This window comes from Bufo bufo, chromosome 3, assembly GCF_905171765.1.
Source record: "Bufo bufo chromosome 3, aBufBuf1.1, whole genome shotgun sequence".
NCBI lineage: Eukaryota > Metazoa > Chordata > Amphibia > Anura > Bufonidae > Bufo > Bufo bufo.
The window spans coordinates 434582771-434607790 of NC_053391.1; the positions used below are offsets into that span (position 1 = coordinate 434582771).

Sequence of the window (25020 nt, forward strand, 5' to 3'; positions counted from 1 at the left end):
GCACCACTGGCACCCTGCGCAAGGAGAGGGACAGGGACGTAGCCTGCGTCCTCGTCTCCATGACAGCAGGCGAACTGCAGGAGAGCCGAGCGCCGATAATGATGATCAGTGCTCGGCTGAGTTAGGCTGCTGTGAGTCACGTGACTCCGGCCACGTCATGTGACTCACCAGCCAGGACAATTTAAACAGGCAGCCTGCTGGCTACAGGTTGCCTGTGAATAAGGTCTTTTTATTTCCCAAGTTCTCTGTATTGGTTTGCATTGTACCTTGACCTCGGCTCTGTTTCCTTGACCCGGCTTCTGCTGTTTCCTCTATATTCATGTGACCTCCTGGTGTTTGTTGTGATTTGGTTATTCCTTTGTACTGACGTGACCTCCTGGTACTGACCTTGGCTTGTTTTGACCTTGCTTACTTTTTTATATGTATCTTTCGTCCTGTATTTTGACCGCTGTTTATATTTGCATTGTTTCTGTCTGCCTGTCACTTTGTTTATTATTTTCTACAGTTTCATTGTTCCCTTTAAGGCCAAGCACGTACTCAGTTTAGGGAATGTCGTCCAGTTGTACACCGTCACCTAGGGCGGACCGTGCAAGTAGGCAGGGACAGAGGTGTGGGTTGATCTCAGGGCTGTACACGCTCTACCCTTCCGTGACAATAGCTTTGTCTAATACACGTACAGCATAGCTATCCCTATCTCCTGTATCACTTTCTTCATCTCTCTTAAGATGGTAAGCTCTTTTGCAGGGTGCTTTCCATGTTTGGCTGAACAAATTTCCTGTCTATAGAAAAAAGTAATAGCAATATTCTAATCATTATTGCTGAGAAACGTCATAGGATTTCGCCTCTGAATGCAGTTACTTCTACTTTTTTATTCATAGTGTCCATTACATATGATGTAATGTACATTCCAGAAATTGGTGTAATCTTCTCTTTATGCAGTCTTAAAAGTGCATTGATGCTTGACATCTCAAATTAACATGTCCTCAAGTATGTCTTTCCTAGTTAAGTGATATGTATGACTTCTTAGCCTAGGCATCTATAAGGCAATAAGAGAACCTCAAGTTTCCTTGCTACCAACAAGTCTGCCTTTCTGCAGGTGGATATGTTGATGCCTTAGGCTACAATATCCATGCCTTCCCCAATGATCTTACAAGGTCCTTTAATGCAGATGGTTCCAATTTGAGGCCAACACTCTGAAGTAAAGCTGTATTAAGTTTCTACCCTGAAACCAACAAGTCCCTCTTGAACATTGTGCTTGAATTAAACATATTTGTCCCCTTTTTTCACAGGGCAGAGAAGGGGATCTTAAAACCACTGAAGGAAGGAAATCATTATTAGACTTTACAGAAGTAGGTCATGTGCTACAGCTGCTGATAGTTTAAGACGAAGGAACATGGGACCTCAGACGTGGAACATGACTCCCTGAAAATGTTTGAGATCAACCCAAGAAAAACTTCCTCAGAGGCTTGTTTAATAAGCATTATCTGTAATAGTCTCAATGTGTGCTTATGTTTCCTGACGAATTTGCACCTTCTTCCCACAGCTAACAAGGCCCCGTAATGGAAGACAGAACAATTTAATGAAGGAGATTTAATAGTTTGTGTTAAAACTAATATGGTCCATTAAGAGCTGTCATTTTTGTAAACAATGAAGATATATCATGTAATGCTGAGCCATCCAGAATTATTTTTTCTTCTTTTTGCTAACTGCAGTGTTGTAGAAGACACCCCGACAAACACTGAAATACTTAAGAACTCATTTAGATTTTTGTTTTCACATCATGGCTTTTGTTAAGTTTCCAGACAATGGGTAATGTATGCAAAATGAGTGGACATGAAAATATGGTTAAAGAGAAAAAAAGGCAGTTCTACCAGCGGATGAAGCAAATGAAGGTTGACTTTACTAATAAATGACAGCTTTGTATTTAGAAACCTCTGGTTCTTTGTTTGAAGCATTTACAGCGTACTGCATCACTACACCCTCCAGCCAAATGGAATCAAAGATTTCTGCACAGTCCATTCAGTGCCAGCAAAAGGCACTCACATGCAATGATTTGTGGATCTCCCAGATTGTGGAGGCGTAGTTTTAGTTTCCAAATTTTCTTTTTGAAATATTTGGTGTACAGGTTATGGGTTTATAAAGTTTATTATAAGGAATACGTTCCAAGTTTTTGATCAAGACAGTTTAAGATTTAGTCATACTGTACGTGGTGCACTGGAACTCATTTATTGATTCCTAGAACTATTTCCATTAAAAACCACGGGGGACAATTTTCTAACCGGTGATCAGAATTCCTTAATAGGTTATTTAAAATGGATTTCTAAAGCCAAATGATCTCTGTAAACATTGAACTCATGATTGTTATATGTACACGTGTGGACTTACCGTTATCAGATATAAGGAAAGTTGGAAATATGGCATTAGGGACGGATTTATTAAGATTGTCTTTTTATATGCTAGTTTTAATCTTAAGTACCCTGGAGTTACATGCACCAAATGTATTAAAACATGCTGCCTTCTTAATAAATTTAATCCATCTTGGGTTGTCAATGTGCATAAAAATAAAATTTACTCCACCAATGAAATGGTGTATAGGGGAGCCTGTGGATAGGGGAATATTTAATATAACTGGAATATCCCTTGAATTCCTCCCTTAGTGAATCAATGAATTCTTAAACATCATGCTATTACATGTATAGATTCTGCTATAGGAGGTGGCCTTGGTACACATATTTCAGACCTACCAGAAAATGAATGGAGGCTCTCCTTAGTGACATCCATTTGCCCCTTAAGTGTACAAAATAAGGGTTAAAACAGATTGTAATATCTTGAGATACAGTATGCTCACTTGAAGTTACATCCGCAAAGTGTGCACCACCGAGACGTTCTGATGATAATGTCTCCACTATGATTTCTGAACTGCGTTATGTATGTATGGTTACTTGGTATGAATGTTACTGTGGATGATTGTTACATTTCACATTCTCCATGGAGAGATAAGGAGGCAAAAGATTGGGTCCTTAAAGGGGTTATCCCATAATTAAAGGGGTTGTCCCACAAAAATATTGTACAACTTTCAAACCAGCACCTGGGTCTGAATACTTTTGTAATTACTTGTCTTTAAAAATGTATTATAACTACTGAGTTATTTAATGAAATCTAACTGTGTAGCGCCACCTGCTGTTTGCTCTTTTTCTAATTTTCTATACATCTCACTGAGCAGAAAGTACATGCTCAGTTCCATCCTTGAGCTGCCACTAGCTGCAGCAGAAAGGACACACCACAGAGAAAGGGCACATCTCCTAAGATGACAGCTTAAAACAAATCTAGCGGAACAATTGGAGTAATGAATGGGGAGATCTCTGGATCCATGTGACGTACAAGGCCAGTTCTAACTTTGTTAGAAAGAGGTTGTCATATAGTAAATGATGTATGATTTTAATTTTTTTACATTATTCATACATTACACATATTACATGACAATCTCTTTCTAACAAAGCTAGAACCAGCCCTGTACCTCACATGGATACAGAGATCTCCACATTCTTTGCGCTGCTAAATGTATATTAAGTTGGCAGTTCAGGGGGCATGTTCTTTCGGCTACAGCTCACAGAATGCATGCTTTCTGCTGCAGCTCTCTCCCTATCCCAGCTCAAACAAAACAATAGCTGATCTTGGGGAGAACAGCTACAAAAAATACTGCTGAGCCTCATTTAAAGGGGCTGTCCGAGTTATGAAAAAAAAAAAATATATAGCACTGTAAATTTGATGGGCAGCAATATATAACTAAGCTAAGCAAGTTTTAGGCAAAAAAAATTATATTTCCTCATTTCCCTGGTTCTCTTCTTTGTTTACCTGCAGTAACAACCATCTCTGCCCCTTCCCTGCTCTGCAAAGGAAGTGAATAGGTCTGCCCTGAGTGACATGTATGCCTGCTGGTAGACTCAGCAGCATGTTGTATGTGTAGGACTACAAGTCCCAGATGTACAATGACACCCAGCATTTGCCTCCTCACTGCCTGCAGCTACTCAGTAAAGCCTTCAGCCCTGAGTCTGTGCTGCTGAAGGGGTTAAAGTTTTTCCTGAAGAATCCAATGGGAGGGGAGACACAGGGCAGAGAGCAGCAGCTCAGCAGATGGCAGAGTAGGGGGCGTGGCCAGCACAGTGACGTCTCATTTACAGACTCATATCTGCTCTCTCAGGCTTGTGCATGAAACATCACAGAGCAGGGAGAGAGGCTGATATCACCGGTCATGTGATCCTTAGTAAAATCTAGGAAAGCAGCAACTGTAGATGCAGTAAGTGCATGGTAAAGTTGTTACATTTGATTAGGTAGAAACATACAAAGAACAAAAAAAAAACTCAGACAACCCCTTTAAGAGTCTCAACACAGCAATCCAAAGTGCAAAGCTCCCTGGGAAACAGTAATATGCAAAATAACTGTGGAGCACCAATTATAGGTCTTCAACACAGTTAAAGCCAGAAATCCCAGCTCAGGAGGCAGTTTAAGGATAGAACTGAACATGTGCATCCATGGACAGAGAAATAAGAAAAAGGACAAACAGCAGGTGGCGCTATACAGATACAGTTTATTGAATAACTCAGTGGCTATGCAAATTATTTTATTACTTGCAATTACAAAAGTATTCACATCCAGGTGCTGGTTTGAAAACTGCTGAATATTTTTTGTGCGACCATTGCTATCACCACAGAAAACCCCTCAAACTACTGTAGTGACTGGATAGGAGAAAACTTTTTTCTTTGTACTCACTTGCATTGCCTTGCAGTAAGCTTGCAAACTGTCCATGTCCTACATACTAATTCCCAGGACTCCTAAGCTTAGAGGCAAATAGTACAGCAGGACTCTTAACTGCTTCATTAGCATACAAAACACAGACTGTGTGAAGACCTATATGCGAGCAATGCAAAGGAACAGAGATAAAAAAAATATGGATTCAGAATCAGTTCTTTTTTCCTATTTAGCCATTATAGTAGTTTAAGGTATTTTTCTTTTTGGCAGATTCCCTTTAAGTGGTGGTAATATCAGAGACAAACTATCGTTGTGCCTATGGCATCAGTTTTAGAACATGAGCCCACTCATTCCATTAATTACCCTCTGTGGTCTCCTTTGCCATAAATCCATTTTGTATGCCTACTCCTCATCCCCCCCATCCCAATCCCTCCACATATTTGCAATTCCCAATGTATGGCTTGCTGGCTATCCCACCACACATCTATAACAGTCCATCAACGGTAAAAGAAGTTAATTGTTGATTGTTTAAAGAGCCTTAATACCTGCTGATGGCACCTTACTGCAAATGTTCATATCCAATGCAGTTATGGAGTTATGAGGATGTCAGCAGCTCATCCCCTGTATACATGATGTGCCACTGACGAACGAGCATTGTTATGTCCACATAAAGACTTAAAGGGGTTCTGTACTTTCATTTAACTGATGATCTATCCTCTGAATAGATCATCAGCTTCTGATCGGCGGGGGTCCGACACCCGGGACCCCCGCCGATCAGCTGTTTGAGAAGGCAGCGGCGCTTCAGCAGCGCTGCGGCCTTCTCACTCTGTACCGCCGGGCCGCCGGTAAAAGAAGTTAATTGTTGATTGTTTAAAGAGCCTTAATACCTGCTGATGGCACCTTACTACAAATGTTCATATCCAATGCAGTTATGGAGTTATTAGGATGTCAGCAGCTCATCCCCAGTATACATGATGTGCCACTGACGAACGAGCATTGTTATGTCCACATAAAGACTTAAAGGGGTTCTGCACTTTCATTTAACTGATGATGCAAATGCAAGAATCTCCCTACATATTTGAGTGTTACAGCAATTACGTAAGTGGGGCAAAGTTCACATACAGTCAGGTCCATAAATATTGGGACACCATCACAATTCTAGCATTTTTGGCTCTATACACCACCACAATGGATTTGAAATGAAATGAACAAGACGTGCTTTAACTGCAGACTGTCAGCTTTAATTTGAGGGTATTTACATCCAAATCAGGTGAACGGTGTAAGAATTACAACAGTTTGCATATGTGCCTCCCACTTGTTAAGGAACCAAAAGTAATGGGACATAATAATAATCATAACTCAAACTTTCACTTTTTAATACTTGGTTGCAAATCCTTTGCAGTCAATTACAGCCTGAAGTCTGGAACGCATAGACATCACCAGACGCTGGGTTTCATCCCTGGTGATGCTCTGCCAGGCCTCTACTGCAACTGTCTTCAGTTCCTGCTTTTCTTGGGGCATTTTCCCTTCAGTTGTGTCTTCAGCAAGTGAAATGCATGCTCAATCGGATTCAGGTCAGGTGATTGACTTGGCCATTGCATAACATTCCACTTCTTTCCCTTAAAAAACTCTTTGGTTGCTTTTGCAGTATGCTTTGGGTCATTGTCCATCTGCACTGTGAAGCACTGTCCAGTGAGTTCTGAAGCATTTGGCTGAATATGAGCAGATAATATTGCCCGAAACACTTCAGAATTCATCCTGCTGCTTTTGTCAGCAGTCATATCATCAATAAATACAAGAGAACTAGTTCCATTGGCAGCCATACATGCCCACGCCATGACACTACCACCACCATCCTTCACTGATGAGGTAGTATGCTTAGGATCATAAGCGGTTCCTTTCCTTCTCCATACTCTTCTTTTCCCATCTCTCTGGTACAAGTTGATCTTGGTCTCATCTGTACATAGGATGTTGTTCCAGAACTGTGAAGGCTTTTTTAGATGTCGTTTGGCAAACTCTGATCTGGCCTTCCTGTTTTTGAGGCTCACTAATGGTTTACATCTTGTGGTGAACCCTCTGTATTAACTCTGGTGAAGTCTTCTCTTGATTGTTGAATTTGACACATATACACCTACCTCCTGGAGAGTGTTCTTGATCTGGCCAACTGTTGTGAAGGGTGTTTTCTTCACCAGGGAAATAATTCTTCGGTCATCCACCACAGTTGTTTTCCGTGGTCTTCCGGGTCTTTTGGTGTTGCTGAGCTCACCGGTGCTTTCCTTCTTTTTAAGAATGTTCCAAACAGTTGTTTTAGCCATGCCTAATGTTTTTGCTATCTCTCTGATGGGTTTGTTTTGTTTTTTCAGCCTAATGATGGCTTGCTTCACTGATAGTGACAGCTCTTTGGATCTAATCTTGAGCGTTGACAGCAAGAGATTCCAAATGCAAATAGCACACTTGAAATGAACTCTGGACCTTTTATCTGCTTATTGTAATTGGGATAATGAGGGAATAACACACACCTGGCCATGGAGCAGCTGAGAAGCCAATTATCCCATTACTTTTGGTTCCTTAACAAGTGGGAGACACATATGCAAACTGTTGTAATTCCTACACCGTTCACCTCATTTGGATGTAAATACCCTCAAATTAAAGCTCTCAGTCTGCAGTTACAGCACATCTTGTTTTTTTTTTTTCATTTCAAATCCATTGTGGTGGTGTATAGAGCCAAAAATGTTAGAATTGTGTCGATGTCCCAATATTTATGGACCTGACTGTATGTGATATCACTATACTGTACACATAAGACCTCATGCACACGACTGTATTTTTGGTCCGCATGCTTACAGCACACGGATATCATCTGTTTGCTATCCACTCTGCAAATGATAGAACATCACCTATCCTTGTCCGTTTTGTGGGCAAGAATAGACATTTCTACAATGGGGCCTGTGAAAAGGAATGCACACAGACCGCATCTGTATTTTACTAATCTGCAATTTGTGGACCACAAAATGTATACAGTAAAAAAGAAAAGAATAAAAATATTTAGCTAAAGTAAATTTTTTTTAATCACCTTCAGAATATGCCATTCCACAGTCAGAGTCGGGAGGACTGCTGGACCATATCCCCCCAAGGTATTGCGTGGTCACCGTCAGAGGGACTAGTGGTCAGAGACCCTGATGGGTTGCATTGGTCATAGCTAGGAAGCTATCTCACCGCATGGCTGAGTGAAGCTGACTACCACAGTGTGAATACTGAGCTAGAGGTGAGTTAGGGAAAACCTCTGTATAGTGAGCTCCTAGCCGGGCAAGGATTTATTGTTTTGTGTTGATGTAACACGTTGTGATGTGAAGCTGCGACTTCATGGTGCCAAGTGATGCCAAAATTGGAAGTGTGATGTGCTGTGTGACAAATAAAGCACTGTTTGAGCTTGAAAACCCCCCTGTTTGATGAGAAGTCTGTCATTGTCGCCCCAGGCAGAGAGAGCGATCCCTTACAATATATACTCTCTCTCTCTCTCTCTCTCTATATATATATATATATAAATACACACACTGCATTATTTTATATATATATATATATATATATACACAATTTAAACCTTGTCGCACTCTGTTCTCGCTTGGAGTAGGGTTCCCACCCCAATTGTCAGTGAAGAAAAGACTCCAGCATATGATGTGTTAAATATTTTTTTTTTTATTATTATTATTATGAGGTGTGAGACAGTGACAGGTCTCACTCAGGTTAGAGGCAAGGAAGGGGTGGATAGTGTGGTCCATACCCCTGTTCCACCACAGGTGAGAGAATCTGGAGGTAATCAGCCTGGCATAAGGCACCTCACAGAGTGTCAGAAAGGGGGTAGTGTGTTACCTGTGGACAGAGGCCTGGAGGCTCTGTCTGTGTGGTCTCAGCTGGGCAAGGCTGAGGGACCACAAGGCTGGGAGATAGCCTGGAGTTGGGTGACGCAGCGACGCCTGGGAGGGTCGCAGGGCCATAGTCAGGCAGACTACTGAGCCCCAATCCCCCACAAGAAATACTGAACTGGAGACAGTGGGCGTACTGTGCTCTGTACAGCCAGGAGGCTGTGGGACATTGGCTGACAAAAGCCGCATGAGTTCACAGGGTGTGAACTGGGACCTAGGTGAGTCAGGAAACTTTATGTTTAGTTAGAGCCTGTGGATGTCACATGTGTTAGGTGAAGCTGCGACTTCATGATAACCTGTATTGGTTGGAGTGTGCACAATAAATACACTGTTTGGACCTGAAACCTGATGTCCTAAAGGCGTATCTGTGAGAATGACCTCCGGTGAAGAGCTAACCCCCTACAGAGGTTACTGCGGCTTTGAGTAACATTTCGGCCTTATGGCCTTCTTCAGACTAATGCAGCTGGTGAGAGAAGGAATAAGGTTGAACGCAGTGTAGAATGTGGATATACCTCTGGTGAGATAAGCGCCCAGTACCCAGTAGTGTACTGATATGTGAGGTACGAGGTATAATAGATGTAGTGTGTACAGGTATAAAAGGTATAGTATATACAACAGTGCACTGATATATGAGGTGCAAGGTACAATCGATGCAGTGGACACAGTTATGTGGTATATACAGCAGTGTAATTATATATGAGGTACAAGCTACAATAGATGCAGTTGTTAAAATATATAGTATAAACAGCAGTGTACTGATATGTGAGGTACAAGGAATAATAGATGCAGTGGGTACAGATATATAATATATACAGCAGTGTAGTGACATGAGATACAAGGTATAAAAAATCCAGTGTGTTAAGATATATAATATATAAAGCAGTGTACTGATATGTGAGGTACAAAGTATATTAGATGCAGTGTGTTAAGATATATAGTATAAACAGCAGTGTACTGATATGTGAGGTACGAGGAATAATAGATGCAGTGGGTACAGATATATAATATATACAGCAGTGTAATTATATATGAGGCACAAGGTACAATAGATGCAGTTGTTAAAATATATAGTATAAACAGCAGTGTACTGATATGTGAGGTACGAGGAATTATAGATGCAGTGGGTACAGATATATAATATATACAGCAGTGTAGTGACATGAGATACAAGGTATAAAAAATCCAGTGTGTTAAGATATATAATATATAAAGCAGTGTACTGATATGTGAGGTACAAAGTATAATAGATGCAGTGTGTTAAGATATATAGTATATACAGCAGTGTACTGATATGTGAGGTACGAGGAATAATAGATGCAGTGGGTACAGATATATAATATATAAAGCAGTGTACTGATATGTGAGGTACAAGGTATATTAGATGCAGTGTGTTAAGATATATAGTATATACAGCAGTGTACTGATATGTGAGGTACAAGGTATAATAGATGCAGTGTGTTAAGATATATAGTATATACAGCAGTGTACTGATATGTGAGGTACAAGCTAAAATTTATACCTCATACCTCACATATCAGTACACTGGTGTACATCCTGGCCTGGAATCGGTAGTGGGAGGGGATAGAAATGGGGCATGGGGGCCCAATTTAGATTTTTGCTATGAGGCTAGTGCTAGTGATCCATCAAGAAATTTATAGTATAACTACTGTACCATATATGCCATAAGTGTCCAACAGGTGTGGGTTCCACCTTTGGGACCCGCTCCTATCTCAAGAATGAGGTCCTATTCCGTGCCACTATGAGTGGAGAAGAGGTTGCGCATGTTTAGCTCTCTTCAATCACTGCTATAGACTTTTGGAAGAAGAGTCCAGTAAGCTCCCTCTGCTATTTTTACAAGTATCATTGCAGTCGATGGAGAGAGTCCACTTGGGACAACCCCTTTTATCTCACTCACATATAGGTACAAATTATGTTTAAAGGTGTCCTGGAATGATTTAACCCTTCAGGTCTCCTGGAATGATTTAACCCTTTCCAAACCTCCGCTGTACATATAACTCGAGTCTTTAAAAATTGTACCCGCTCGTGAGCTCAGTGGGTGCCATAGCTGCGGTTTTTCAGCTGTTTTAAACAGTAGACACCTGTGGCTAATGTGTGCGATCGGCAATAACACAAATCGCTGAAATTTAACCCCTCAGATGATGCGATCAAATGTGACCATGGCATCTGAGCACTGAAAATCCAGAAACGCTGCACTTCTGTGCCCGAAACCACTCCTTCACACAGCAATTGGTATTCTGCCACAGATGTACGTTAGAGAAGTCTCTGACTGGTTGTGAGTGGTAATCTCTGTACAAGCAATGGTAGATAGCTGAACTCACTAATATCCCTAGGTCATGGTACCATTTGTATGTGAAAATCCAGTGAGGAGAATATAATGGAGATGCTTTGGTAATTTATTGAGTTTACCTTGAGCAAAACACATAGAGGAAATTAGAGGATACTAGAGGACATTAGAGGTCAAAACGAAATGCTCTCACCAGCTCTGAGTCTGCTGCAGGAAATGAAGAAACAGGAACAGAGCACAGCATGTGATGTCACAGGAAGGGAGGAGTAGAACAGAGAGCAAAGGCAATGGAATTTACATAATACATTTCAGGAAACCTATAACAAGAGTAACCAGAGAGTGGCAGCATTACATAACATGGTAATGATATAATAACACAAGCAGCCATTTATTTAAATGGAAGAAATAAATGCTGGGACGGCACAATTGGGGTAGATGTTTATTTATGTATTGGGTCTCTCTGAAGAAACCAAGTGTATTAGAGGTGTAGTTCCTATAAAGGCCTGCATGTGGCAGGGCTCCATAGGATAATAGAAAATGGGGCTTAGAATGCAGTGTTAACTCACTGCAATGTAAGCTAAAAGCAATCTGAAGATTGCATATTCTAGACCCCTAGGGGGCAACAAAAAAGTGAAAAAAAAAAGAATTAAAAAAATAAAAATAAACAATAAAAAAAAACATCATAGGGATTACCACATCCCAAAATGCCCAAAATATTAAAATATGTGTTTATCCCATACGATGAGTGTCGTAATGGAAAAAAAAATCAACACGGCTGGTGTGCTGATTTTTTTTCATTGCTTCACTTGCCCAAAAATTTTATAACAAATTATCACACACATAGTCACACACAAAAAAAGTCACACACATACATACTCCAAAATGGTATTGATACAAACTACAGATCATCCCACAAACAAATGAGCTCTCATACAGATCCATAGACCTTACTATGAAAAAGTCATGGAGGTCAGAATATGACAATAAATTTTTTATTTTTTTTTAACCACCTCAGCCCCCAGTGCTTAAACACCCTGAAAGACCAGGCCACTTTTTACACTTCTGACCTACACTACTTTCACCGTTTATTGCTCGGTCATGCAACTTACCACCCAAATGAATTTTACCTCCTTTTCTTCTCACTAATAGAGCTTTCATTTGGTGGTATTTCATTGCTGCTGACATTTTTACTTTTTTTGTTATTAATCGAAATTTAACGATTTTTTTGCAAAAAAATGACATTTTTCACTTTCAGTTGTAAAATTTTGCAAAAAAAAACGACATCCATATATAAATTTTGCTCTAAATTTATTGTTCTACATGTCTTTGATAAAAAAAAAATGTTTGGGTAAAAAAAAAATGGTTTGGGTAAAAGTTATAGCGTTTACAAACTATGGTACAAAAATGTGAATTTCCGCTTTTTGAAGCAGCTCTGACTTTCTGAGCACCTGTCATGTTTCCTGAGGTTCTACAATGGCCAGACAGTACAAACACCCCACAAATGACCCCATTTCGGAAAGTACACACCCTAAGGTATTCGCTGATGGGCATAGTGAGTTCATAGAACTTTTTATTTTTTGTCACAAGTTAGCGGAAAATGATGATTTTTTTTTTTTCTTTTCTTTTCTTACAAAGTCTCATATTCCACTAACTTGTGACAAAAAATAAAAACTTCTATGAACTCACTATGCCTATCACGAAATACCTTGGGGTCTCTTCTTTCCAAAATGGGGTCACTTGTGGGGTGGTTATACTGCCCTGGCATTCTAGGGGCCCAAATGTGTGGTAAGGAGTTTGAAATCAAATTCTGTAAAAAATGACCTGTGAAATCCGAAAGGTGCTCTTTGGAATATGGGCACCTTTGCCCACCTAGGCTGCAAAAAAGTGTCACACATCTGGTATCTCCGTACTCAGGAGAAGGTGGGGAATGTGTTTTGGGGTGTCATTTTATATATACCCATGCTGGGTGAGAGAAATATCTTGGTCAAATGCCAACTTTGTATAAAAAAATGGGAAAAGTTGTCTTTTGCCAAGATATTTCTCTCACCCAGCATGGGTATATGTAAAATGACACCCCAAAACACATTCCCCAACTTCTCCTGAGTACGGAGATACCAGATGTGTGACACTTTTTTGCAGCCTAGGTGGGCAAAGGGGCCCATATTCCAAAGAGCACCTTTCGGATTTCACTGGTCATTTTTTACAGAATTTGATTTCAAACTCCTTACCACACATTTGGGCCCCTAGAATGCCAGGGCAGTATAACTACCCCACAAGTGACCCCATTTTGGAAAGAAGACACCCCAAGGTATTCCGTGAGGGGCATGGCAAGTTCCTAGAATTTTTTATTTTTTGTCACAAGTTAGTGGAAAATGATGATTTTTTTTTTTATTTATTTTTTTGATACAAAGTCTCATATTCCACTAACTTGTGACAAAAAATAAAAACTTCCATGAACTCACTATGCCCATCAGCGAATACCTTGGGGTCTCTTCTTTCCAAAATGGGGTCACTTGTGGGGTAGTTATACTGCCCTGGCATTCTAGGGGCCCAAATGTGTGGTAAGGAGTTTAAAATCAAATTCTCTAAAAAATGACCTGTGAAATCCGAAAGGTGCTCTTTGGAATATGGGCCCCTTTGCCCACCTAGGCTGCAAAAAAGTGTCACACATCTGGTATCTCCGTACTCAGGAGAAGTTGAGGAATGTGTTTTGGGGTGTCTTTTTACATATACCCATGCTGGGTGAGATAAATATCTTGGTCAAATGCCAACTTTGTATAAAAAAATGGGAAAAGTTGTCTTTTGCCAAGATATTTCTCTCACCCAGCATGGGTATATGTAAAATGACACCCCAAAACACATTCCCCAACTTCTCCTGAGTACGGAGATACCAGATGTGTGACACTTTTTTGCAGCCTAGGTGGGCAAAGGGGCCCATATTCCAAAGAGCACCTTTCGGATTTCACAGGTCATTTTTTACAGAATTTGATTTTAAACTCCTTACCACACATTTGGGCCCCTAGAATGCCAGGGCAGTATAACTACCCCACAAGTGACCCCATTTTGGAAAGAAGAGACCCCAAGGTATTCGCTGATGGGCATAGTGAGTTTATGGAACTTTTTATTTTTTGTCACAAGTTAGTGGAATATTAGACTTTGTATGAAAAAAAAAAAAAAAAAAAAAAAAATCTGCATTTTCCACTAACTTGTGACAAAAAATAAAAAATTCTAGGAACTCGCCATGCCCCTCACGGAATACCTTGGGGTGTCTTCTTTCCAAAATGGGGTCACTTGTGGGGTAGTTATACTGCCCTGGCATTTTCCAGGGGCCCTAATGTGTGGTAAGTAGGTAAATGACCTGTGAAATCCTAAAGGTGCTCTTTGGAATATGGGCCCCTTTGCCCACCTAGGCTGCAAAAAAGTGTCACACATGTGGTATCGCCGTATTCAGGAGAAGTTGAGGAATGTGTTTTGGGGTGTCATTTTACATATACCCTTGCTGGGTGAGAGAAATATCTTGACAAAAGACAACTTTTCCCATTTTTTTATACAAAGTTGGCATTTGACCAAGATATTTCTCTCACCCAGCATGGGTATATGTAAAATGACACCCCAAAACACATTCCCCAACTTCTCCTGAGTACGGCGATACCAGATGTGTGACACTTTTTTGCAGCCTAGATGCGCAAAGGTGCCCAAATTCCTTTTAGGAGGGCATTTTTAGACATTTGGATACCAGACTTCTTCTCACGCTTTGGGGCCCCTAGAATGCCAGGGCAGTATAAATACCCCACATGTGACCCCATTTTGGAAAGAAGAGACCCCAAGGTATTCAATGAGGGGCATGGCGAGTTCATAGAAATTTTTTTTTTTTGGCACAGGTTAGCGGAAATTGATATTTTTAATTTTTTTCTCACAAAGTCTCCCGTTCCGCTAACTTGGGACAAAAATTTCAATCTTTCATAGACTCAATATGCCCCTCACGGAATACCTGGGGGTGTCTTCTTTCCGAAATGGGGTCACATGTGGGGTATTTATACTGCCCTGGCATTCTAGGGGTCCTAAAGCATGAGAAGAAGTCTGGAATATAAATGTCTAAAAAATTTTACGCATTTGGATTCCGTGAGGGGCATGGTGAGTTCATGTGAGATTTTATTTTTTGACACAAGTTAGTGGAATATGAGACTTTGTAAGAAAAAAAAAATATAATTCCGCTAACTTGGGCCAAAAAAATGTCTGAATGGAGCCTTACAGAGGGGTGATCAATGACAGGGGGGGTGATCAATGACAGGGGGGGTGATCAATGACAGGGGGGGGTGATCAATGACAGGGGGGTGATCAGGGAGTCTATATGGGGTGATCACCACAGTCATTGATCATGCCCCTGTAAGGCTTCATTCAGACGTCCGGATGCGTTTTGCGGATCCGATCCATCTATCAGTGGATCCGTAAAAATCATGCGGACGTCTGAATGGAGCTTTACAGGGGGGTGATCAATGACAGGGGGGTAATCAATGACAGGGGGGTGATCAGGGAGTCTATATGGGGTGATCACCACAGTCATTGATCACGCCCCTGTAAGGCTTCATTCAGACGTCCGGATGCGTTTTGCGGATCCGATCCATCTATCAGTGGATCCGTAAAAATCATGCGGACGTCTGAATGGAGCTTTACAGGGGGGTGATCAATGACAGGGGGGTAATCAATGACAGGGGGGTGATCAGGGAGTCTATATGGGGTGATCAGGGGTGATCAGGGGCTAATAAGGGGTTAATAAGTGACGGGGGGGGGGGGTGTAGTGTAGTGTAGTGGTGCTTGGTGCTACTTTACTGAGCTACCTGTGTCCTCTGGTGGTCGATCCAAACAAAGGGGACCACCAGAGGACCAGGTAGCAGGTATATTAGACGCTGTTATCAAAACAGCGTCTAATATACTTGTTAGGGGTTAAAAAAAACACATCTCCAGCCTGCCAGCGAACGATCGCCGCTGGCAGGCTGGAGATCAACTCTCTTACCTTCCGTTCCTGTGAGCGCACGCGCCTGTGTGCGCGCGTTCACAGGAAATCTCGCGTCTCGCGAGAGGACGCGCCGGCGCGTCCAGGAGGAATGAATCAACCACCTCCAGGACGCGTCTGTGCGTACAGCGGTCCGGAGGTGGTTAAACACAGGAATATATATAAATTTAGTATTGTAATTGTGCTGACCCAGAGAATTAAGAGCATGGGTAAGTTTTACTACATAGAGAATCCTGTAAAACCCAGTAAAAACAAAACTCCAATTCCAATTTCTAAATATATAATTCTCAGTGAAGAACGTCTTTTTTTTACTTCTACATGAATCTTAAGGTAAGGGAGACATTCTGTAGACATTGGCTAATAATATGTGATATTTAGATGGATTGGATATCTCTTCATTGTAATGCTGCGTTTTATTGTCTAAGTAATTTAATTTCAACTTCTATCTTTTAAATGCCTATATTTAGGGCTTATAATGTCCAACTTGCTTAGGTCTCTGGCACCCTTACTGCCGATGAGTGCCTCTTGTCGCTAAGGTTATGTTTTTATGGATCTGTGTTATGTAGCAAGTAGTTGTAGTTCCTAATCTAGGTCTAGCATTAACACAAATGGGTGGTAATAATAAAATGACTTTTCAACTGCTCCAGCAGAACTAAATCCACATTATATCATTTATCCCTTCCAGGCATTTTAATACTTGTATAATCTCTTGATGGATTCTTTATGAGGGGTTATGAAATAGCTTTTACAGCAATGTGGTTTTGCTACCATTTGTGAATAACTGTATTATGTGCAGTGTATATATAAATATAGGTTTATGCATTTTTATGCTTGAAAATGATGTCCAGGGATGTCCTAAAGATATTATATAACATGTAGCCTGGACATTTACACCCTGGTACGCTGCAATCTCCAATGTAACACATGGAGTATAATTTTAAACTTAGACCTTTGTATTTAACACAGTTACCATACATAAACAGAATACTTAAGCAGTAAAATAAATTGAACTATTCATTATTGAACATGTGCATGCCATAAAATGTGAAAGCACTTCATGTATCAGTGTGTCTGAATGTCTATATGCACGATTAAACTTAGAAGAGTAAAGACCTATCTATCTATCTATCTATCTATCTATCTATCTATCTATCTATCTATCTATCTATCTATCTATCTATCTATCTATCTATCCCCTATCTTTCCCCATTCTATGTGCTCCCCTACCATAAACTAAATTCAATTTAACAAATATATATGTACACACACACACACACACACACACAAAATGAACCATTAAGCTGGTCCATATGACTTACCGTATGGGCATCATAGAACTGGACCTCCACTATGAGCAAGAGAGGAGTTGCTATCAAGCAGCCACACTTGCCCTGGGGGGCTTGAGCTGTTCATGGCCAGCATCAGGGGCAGACGCAGACAACTTGTGTTACTTGTGCCTTGTGTGGGCTCCCATTCTCCTGGCATACCCACAAAGGTACACAAACCCAAATCTTCTAATATTTCAAATAGATTATAAAAATATTCACATTTATTTACTGCATAGTTTACTATTTTTTATAAAGAGTTTATTTGATTTGGACAACCCATATTCATTAGAACATTCCACGGGCAATAAGCTGATCACGAGGGTTCTGCCAAGATCCCTGGTGGTCTAGAGTAGGGAAGAGGTTGATTAGGGATGAGGTAATTCATTATGCAAATAGATTTGTTCATCTTAACGAGTTCTCTGTCTGTGTAGGACAATACCCCATTGCCCCAGCAGATTAACATGGCTGCATATCTTGTTCAGCCTTGATAATCTCGCGCATGAGCATTTACTGCAAGTATCGGCACAGTAGCAGATTATATGCCTACAAAAACACCTGTGTTGCAGGCTCCATTTGGCAGCATGTAGCTCTATTTTTTTCTGGTAAATTGACTGACACCCTGACGGGATCCAGTTGACCCTATTATAGGACAAGGGGGTTTATCTGTTGGTGTTCTTCATGTGACAGATCCATCAAAGCTTGAATTTCTTTTTTTCTGATCCTACTACAAAACAGAAAAATTGTATACTTAACACATGTGAATTCTGCCTTAGTTAAGTAATCAGATTTTCTATAAATCACTATTATATCCATTGAATCTTTGTTTATTAAAAAATGGGGGGAATTTATCATTTACAGTGGTCTTGGTGTCAGTTTTAAGTCTGTCTTGGCTTAGTGAGGTCGCATCAAAGTTATGAAATGGTGCACAGTAATAATCGGCAAAAGTGCAATGTGATATGAACCTATGTCTGTAAAAGTACACCAGGAGGTTGCCTGGCATGGAGATGAGACTTTTTTGCAACTTTTTGAGACTTAAAGGTGTTCTAATCTGCAAAACTGACCTACTTTTCAATCCATTTCGAAAAAAGTGGCTAGGATCACCAAATGTCGCAAAATTTGACCAAAGGTTGCAAAAAAATATAAAACCACACAACCGGTGTGGCAGACCTGATAAATGTCCCCGATAGTAGTTTGTGACTTTACTTTGGCATGTTGCTGTTAATAATGAACATAGGTTGTCATATACTTTATTAAATGTTACAAACATAATTAGACCATCTTTCATCATTACAGCTTACTTTACCCACTTCATTTTGATATAAAAAGATGAAAGTTTAAAACTGGTTGTCGGCTTAGTAGCTAAGAGGGGCCATGCATGACAAGCATTGCAGGGAATTAAATTACACAAGGCTTCAAACAAATTTACGTAAACCTCTCACCTTCATCAAAAAGTTTACAAAACCAATTTTACTGATTTGCATGCTTATTTGAAACATCTACATCTAAATGTTCCTTAACACATCCTAGAGGTACAATGTATACTTTTACATATACTTTTTATTTTTTATAGCTCTTTTATAAAAGCAGTTTCTGACCTTTTAAAAACTATAAGAAGAGTTGTAGACACTGGAGAAAGTGTTAGGACACTTTTATGTGGTGAGAAGTTTTCATTCATATTTGTAAGCTAAAACCTGGAGTGTAGCCTACATAGAAAAGTATCATGGAAAATGTGCAGTTTTTCTGCTGTAATACTCTACAATTTTTTTTATTTTTGCACAGTTTTTGTCAGGGGTGCACCACCAATGAGGCGAGATGAGGCGATTGCCTCAGGCTGCACCAGGTAGGGGCAAGAGAGGGGGGGGGGGGGGCAGCAGAAGGGGGATTATCTGTTTCTGCAGTTTAGTATTGGGAAGCACAGTGGGCACAGTATATGGAGTTGTATTACACTGTATGTTTTGTAGAGCTGTTTGTAATGTTTTCCAAGTATGTTTTTAACAGTAGGGCTGGAGGGAAGAGGTAAGGTTAAGAAATTGGCATTGGAAGGTTGAGGCGCCGTTTCAGTTTTCGTCTCAGGCAGAAGAAACGCTAGGTGCAGCCCTGGTTTTTGTGTCAGACCATTACTCCCATACCTGGTTCCCAGTGGGAAGCTTAGAGGCATTTTTACATTATAGTAAGTGATGTCCTATCCCTTGTGTTTGCCATCCCTTTCTGATTAGTGGGGATCTGACTGCTTGGACCCCCATGTGCCTCAAAACAAAGAAGTTGCAGCACTGGTTAAGAGCTGTTGCTCCTTCACAGTGTTTTACTTGCCTAGCAATGCCATCATCTGTGATGGGAACCTGAATGGAGCTGTATGGCATTTCCCTGCACAGTGTGTGACTAGGAGTACCTGTGAATGGAGTAAGCTGAAGGAACCTCAGTCTCTCTGTTCTTCTGATTGGTGTGGGTCTCAGATGTTGGACCATCTGTGATCATAATGTTATGGCATATCCTATTGATATGCCGTAAAAAATATAAATTGAAAAAGCCACTTTGCGATCTGCATGTTAGTGGCCAAAGAAAGGACATGTGCTATCTTTTGTGACCTGGAAGCACACGGAGGCCCTTCCATTGAAGTCAATGGGCCCGCACCGTGATACAGCATGCACTCAGCTGGTGTCCGTATTTTGTGGATCCACGGTTTGTGGTTTTCAAAATGAGCACGGGCGTGTGAATGCACCCTTATCCAAAGAAAAACGTCCTTTTAGGCTGGTGCTATATGGCGACTTTGGCTGAAACACGCATTGCACAAGAAAAGATAGAAGTGTAATACTGCAGCAGCACAGCTAGAGAAAGCGAGTTTTGGAATTTGCTAATTCCTGAGTCTACAACCTGATAGTTGTAGTCATGGCCACTTACATAATACAGCTCAACCAAGGGATTTGAATTAAGGGGAGTGGGAAGCCAGAATTCTACATATTTACATAGGCATTAATGTTATTTAGTTCTGAGAAGTCAACTAAAGGGGTAATTTGTAAAAAAAACAAAAAACGCCGTTCTTAATAACACCTCCAGCTGAATCCGCCAAGGTTATGAAGAGGCGCAGGCACATAACTTTGGCAGATCCACCGACAGTCTAAATATAAGACAGCTTCCTTGCTGGCTTACATTTAGACCATTTTCTACACCTAAAACAGGCGTGGAAAATGATGAATGAGACGGGCCTGGCCTTTTGTCCTCTTCCCCATCCATGCCACACCAACTTTTTTTGACCTGGCGTGAGCGGTGAAAAGTGGCAGATTGCAACGCAATCTACACCACAAATGCACCTAATATAGGCCAATTTCTGGATAATAAATGGCCCCCTAAGTCTTTTTTGAAACTGTTAGCTGTTCCTGCTATGACAATGTCCTGAGGTAGACTGTTCCACAGATTCACCGCTCTACTGGTAAAGAAGCCTTGTCACAATATTACATCTCTGTCCAGCAACAGCGGCATCGTGATTCTGCCATCTTTGCCATCACAAAGTCGCCATGTACCTCCAGCCTTAATTGCTTGTTTTGTCGTTTGCTTCAATAATTTAGAAGGTATGAAGGCAGAAAAGACAAATTACACTCCGTTTTGTTCATCCAACTTTAACCTCTCCATTTATTTCCATTTGAGTAATTTTTTTTTTAGCAGAACGCTATTAATATACATTAAGCAGAACTTCTGTGGATAAAATGACTTCAACAATATGATTTTTATTTAAATGTTCTATCAAGAGAATTGTTGAACAGAGATCTTCTTAATGAATTTTACTTTATCACAGCCGTTTATGGCTAATGGTTGTCTTTTTTATGTGTAAAGGAAGTTTTAGAAATCTTTCATGCATATATACTTCACATATAAAAGTATATAGAATGTGACACCATGTAGGCAATCAATCCCTCAATTGACCTTCTCCTGCTCCCCATTGACCTTCGTCACTTTTCAAAGATCTACATATTTCCTTTTTAATTTTCTAACACGTTATTTCCCATGTATTTTCCCGAGACATGGAAATGCATTCATACAAAATAATATACCACTTTCATTTTCATTACCCTGGGGGTATTTTAACAATTGCAGGAGTTCATCAAAGAAGCAATTAAATGTGCCAGAATCTGCCTTGGGGAATATGCCCCTCTCAAAATTACCAATAAGGATATGCATATAGCACACCAAAAAATCCATGCTCTTTGATCCCAAGTAACTCAAGAACGCTGGTGCCCCACTGCTAAGGGCAAGCTTCCTGGCCAGATCCCTATGAATTAGAATTAAAGTAAAAATCCCAAATGAACACCCCACATCTACATGTCAACTCTCTGTGTATTAACTAAAAAATGTATAATTAATTATTTAAATAAATATCCCCTTCACTGATTAGTCACTTTTGACCATATTTAAAATTTCCACAACCTACCCAGAGATTAAATTTTTAAAATAATTACAATGTAACACGCATTACAGCAAATGTTTTCCATGTGTAATTTTCCATTTATTGCCATCTACAACTAATTACGGAATGTATTCAGTTCTAATCCAGGATGATTTCTTTATTCGGGATAAACTGTGTCAACTCAAATATACAATATGCTGCTGTCTATATTTTCACTAGAATGCTTATACGTGTGTTCAGACACGAGTGAAAAACTTTAGAAGTTGATCCGTCACAGTATCCAGTAATTTTCTCTGCCACAGAATGCCAAATAATACTTCCATGTAATGTCCACACAACAGTGTCATTCAGTGCCTGAATAACACCACCATACAATGCCAAAATAGTGAATAGATTATCGCTAATGTTCCTGATGTCTAGAACAGTAAAGGGATTAATGGTAGGATACCTGGTGGTCCAGGGCAGTTGTGGCTTACATGCTTTGGTCTTAGGTCCCTCCTGGTGGTCCATTCCTTAGGGTTCACATAGGTAATTGGATTCCTGAGTAATTGCTACGTTTTCTAATCCTTCAAGCTGGGCTTGATCAGGGGATCTACCATCAGGCTCCCTACCTCCCAGTTCACTGGCACTTGGTTTATTTTATCACAGTTTCTTTAGTGTATTATTAGTAAAATCTCAGATATGTGTAATACAACAACGTATTGGTCAAGGAGGCATTTACCATGTAAGGCTGGATTCACACGGGCATTGCGGGAAAAGATGAGGGTGCGTTGTAGGAAAATGCGTGATTTTTCTGCGTGAATGCAAAGCGTTTTAATGCGTTTTGCACACGTGTGAGAAAAATCCGCATGTTTAGTACCCAGACCTGAATCCGGACTTCTTCACAGAAGTTCGGGTTTGGGATCGGTGTTGTGTAGATTTTATAATTTTCCCTTATAACATGGTTGTAAGGGAAAATAATAGCATTCTTAATACAGAATAAAAAATATTTAACTCACCTCATCCACTTGTTAGCCAACAAGTGGATTAGGTGAGTTTAATATATATATTTTTTTTTTAAACCCCTCCATCCCTAATTTACTTAGCATTCTGTATTAAGAAAGCTATTATTTCCCCTTATAACCATGTTATAAGGGAAAATAATAAAGATCGGGTCCCCATCCCGATCGTCACCTAGCAACCATGCGTGAAAATCACACCACATCCGCACTTGCTTGCGGATGCTTGCGATTTTCACGCAGCCCCATTCACTTCTATGGGGCCTGCGTTGCGTGAAAAACGCACAATATAGATCATGCTGCGATTTTCACTAAGCCAGAGGGTTGGCGAAACGCACGTTGGGGCTGCAGCACACTGAGAACCTCAGTCAAACTGTCCACTATGGGTAAATGATTTTTGCCATTTTTAGTTACATGTTGTAATGCTGTGCAGCTCATACATACTTTTAGGTGCGGACTCACCATCACGATACTGTGTGATATTGGTGAACGGACCTTCCTTTGGGGCCATCGGACCCTTTTACATTGTATGTATGCAGTACAAGTTTGTGATTGCAATTTGAATTGGTGCACTAGTTCCTACAGTGTGTCATTTGAGCTGCATGCACAACTATTACCTGTGGATATTATACCATTATCCTTGTTGACTCATGACCTGAGTTTCTCTAGTGTGGTCTCAACTACCAGTGGTTTGGGGTGTGGCGGTCCAGTGGCCACCTCCTCCCTTTTGTTTTCACCTTGTCTAATACTTTACCATTAATAAAGATTTTCGCTTGATTATAAACGCGAGTACCTTTCATTATTATTAGGGTCTATTTGTTCAGTCGTTGTAGGAGTAGCATTATATATATCTAGGCCCCTCCATGATTCCATACTGTTATATCTGAGGTATGTGTCGGTTCTAATACTTTATGGCAGAGTGGCCAGAAGAAAGCTATTACTTCCAGCTAAAGACAAAAAGGCACCTTGTGAGTTTGGGAAAAGGCATGTGGGAGACTCCCAAAATGTATGGAGGAAGGTGCTCTGGTCTGATGAGACTAAAATTGAACTTTTCGGCCATCAAAGAAAAAGCTATGTCTGGTGCAAACCCAACACATCACATCACCCAAAGAACACCATCCCCACAGTGAAACATGGTGGTGGCAGCATCATGCTGTAGAGATGTTTTTCAGCAGCCGGGACTGGGAAACTGGTCAGAGTTGAGGGAAAGATGGATGGTGCTAAATACAGGGATATTCTTGAGTAGTGATTAGCGGCATAGGCTATATTCGAATGCGCAATATTTCGCGAATTTGTGGCCGAATATTCGCCATAAATTAGCTAATTCGAGAATTCGTGATCTCCAGTCATTGTTTACTTGATTGCGAAAATCGGCAATGTAATATATTCGCGATAAATTTGCGATAAATTTGCGATTAGAATATTCAACACTATTCGCAAATACGAATATATAACACTATATTCTAAATATTCGCGAATTCTCGAAGTGCCGATATTCGTGAATAAAATTTACGATTCGAATATTTGCGCTCAACACTATTCTTGAGCAAAACCTGTACCACTCTGTACGTGATTTGAGGCTAGGGCGGAGGTTCACCTTCCAGCAGGACAATGACCCCAAACACACTGCTAAAGCAACACTTGAGTGGTTTAAGGGGAAACCTGTAAATGTGTTGGAATGGCCTAGTCAAAGCCCAGATCTCAATCCAATAGAAAATCTGTGGTCAAACTAAGGCTACTTTCACACTTGCGTTTAGGTCGGATCCGTCTGGTATGTGCCCAGACGGATCCGCACCTATAATGCAAACGCTTAGATCCGTTCAGAATGGATCCGTTTGCATTACCATGAACAAAAAATAAATAAAAATAAAAAAATTTTTTTTTTTTTTTTTGTTCATGATAATGCAAACAGATCCGTTTTGACTTTACATTGAAAGTCAATGGGAGACTGATCCGTTTGAAAATTGAGCCATACTGTGTCAACTTCAAACAGATCCGTCCCCATTGACTTACATTGTAAGTCTGGACGGATCCGTTTGCCTCCGCACGGCCAGGCGGACACCCGAACGCTGCAAGCTGCGTCCAGGTGTCCGCCTGCTGAGCGGAGCGGAGGACAAACGGAGCCAGACTGATGCATTCTGAGCGGATCCGCATCCATTCAGAATGCATTAGGGCTGGACGGATCCGTTTGGGGCCGCTTGTGAGCCCCTTCAAACGGAACTCACAAGCGGAGCCCCGAACGCTAGTGTGAAAGTAGCCTTAAAGATTGCTGTTCACAAGAGCAAACCATCCAACTTGAAGGAG

General features: G+C 40.6%; 1 long non-coding RNA gene across 1 annotated transcript; it reads left to right on the forward strand.

Moving 5' to 3' along the window:
• Positions 1-9227: 9227 nt before the first annotated feature.
• Positions 9228-9649, forward strand: LOC120995723. The gene is made up of 3 exons (XR_005777657.1): positions 9228-9263; positions 9338-9373; positions 9572-9649. It is a non-coding gene; the product is annotated as an uncharacterized LOC120995723 (long non-coding RNA).
• Positions 9650-25020: the final 15371 nt, after the last annotated feature.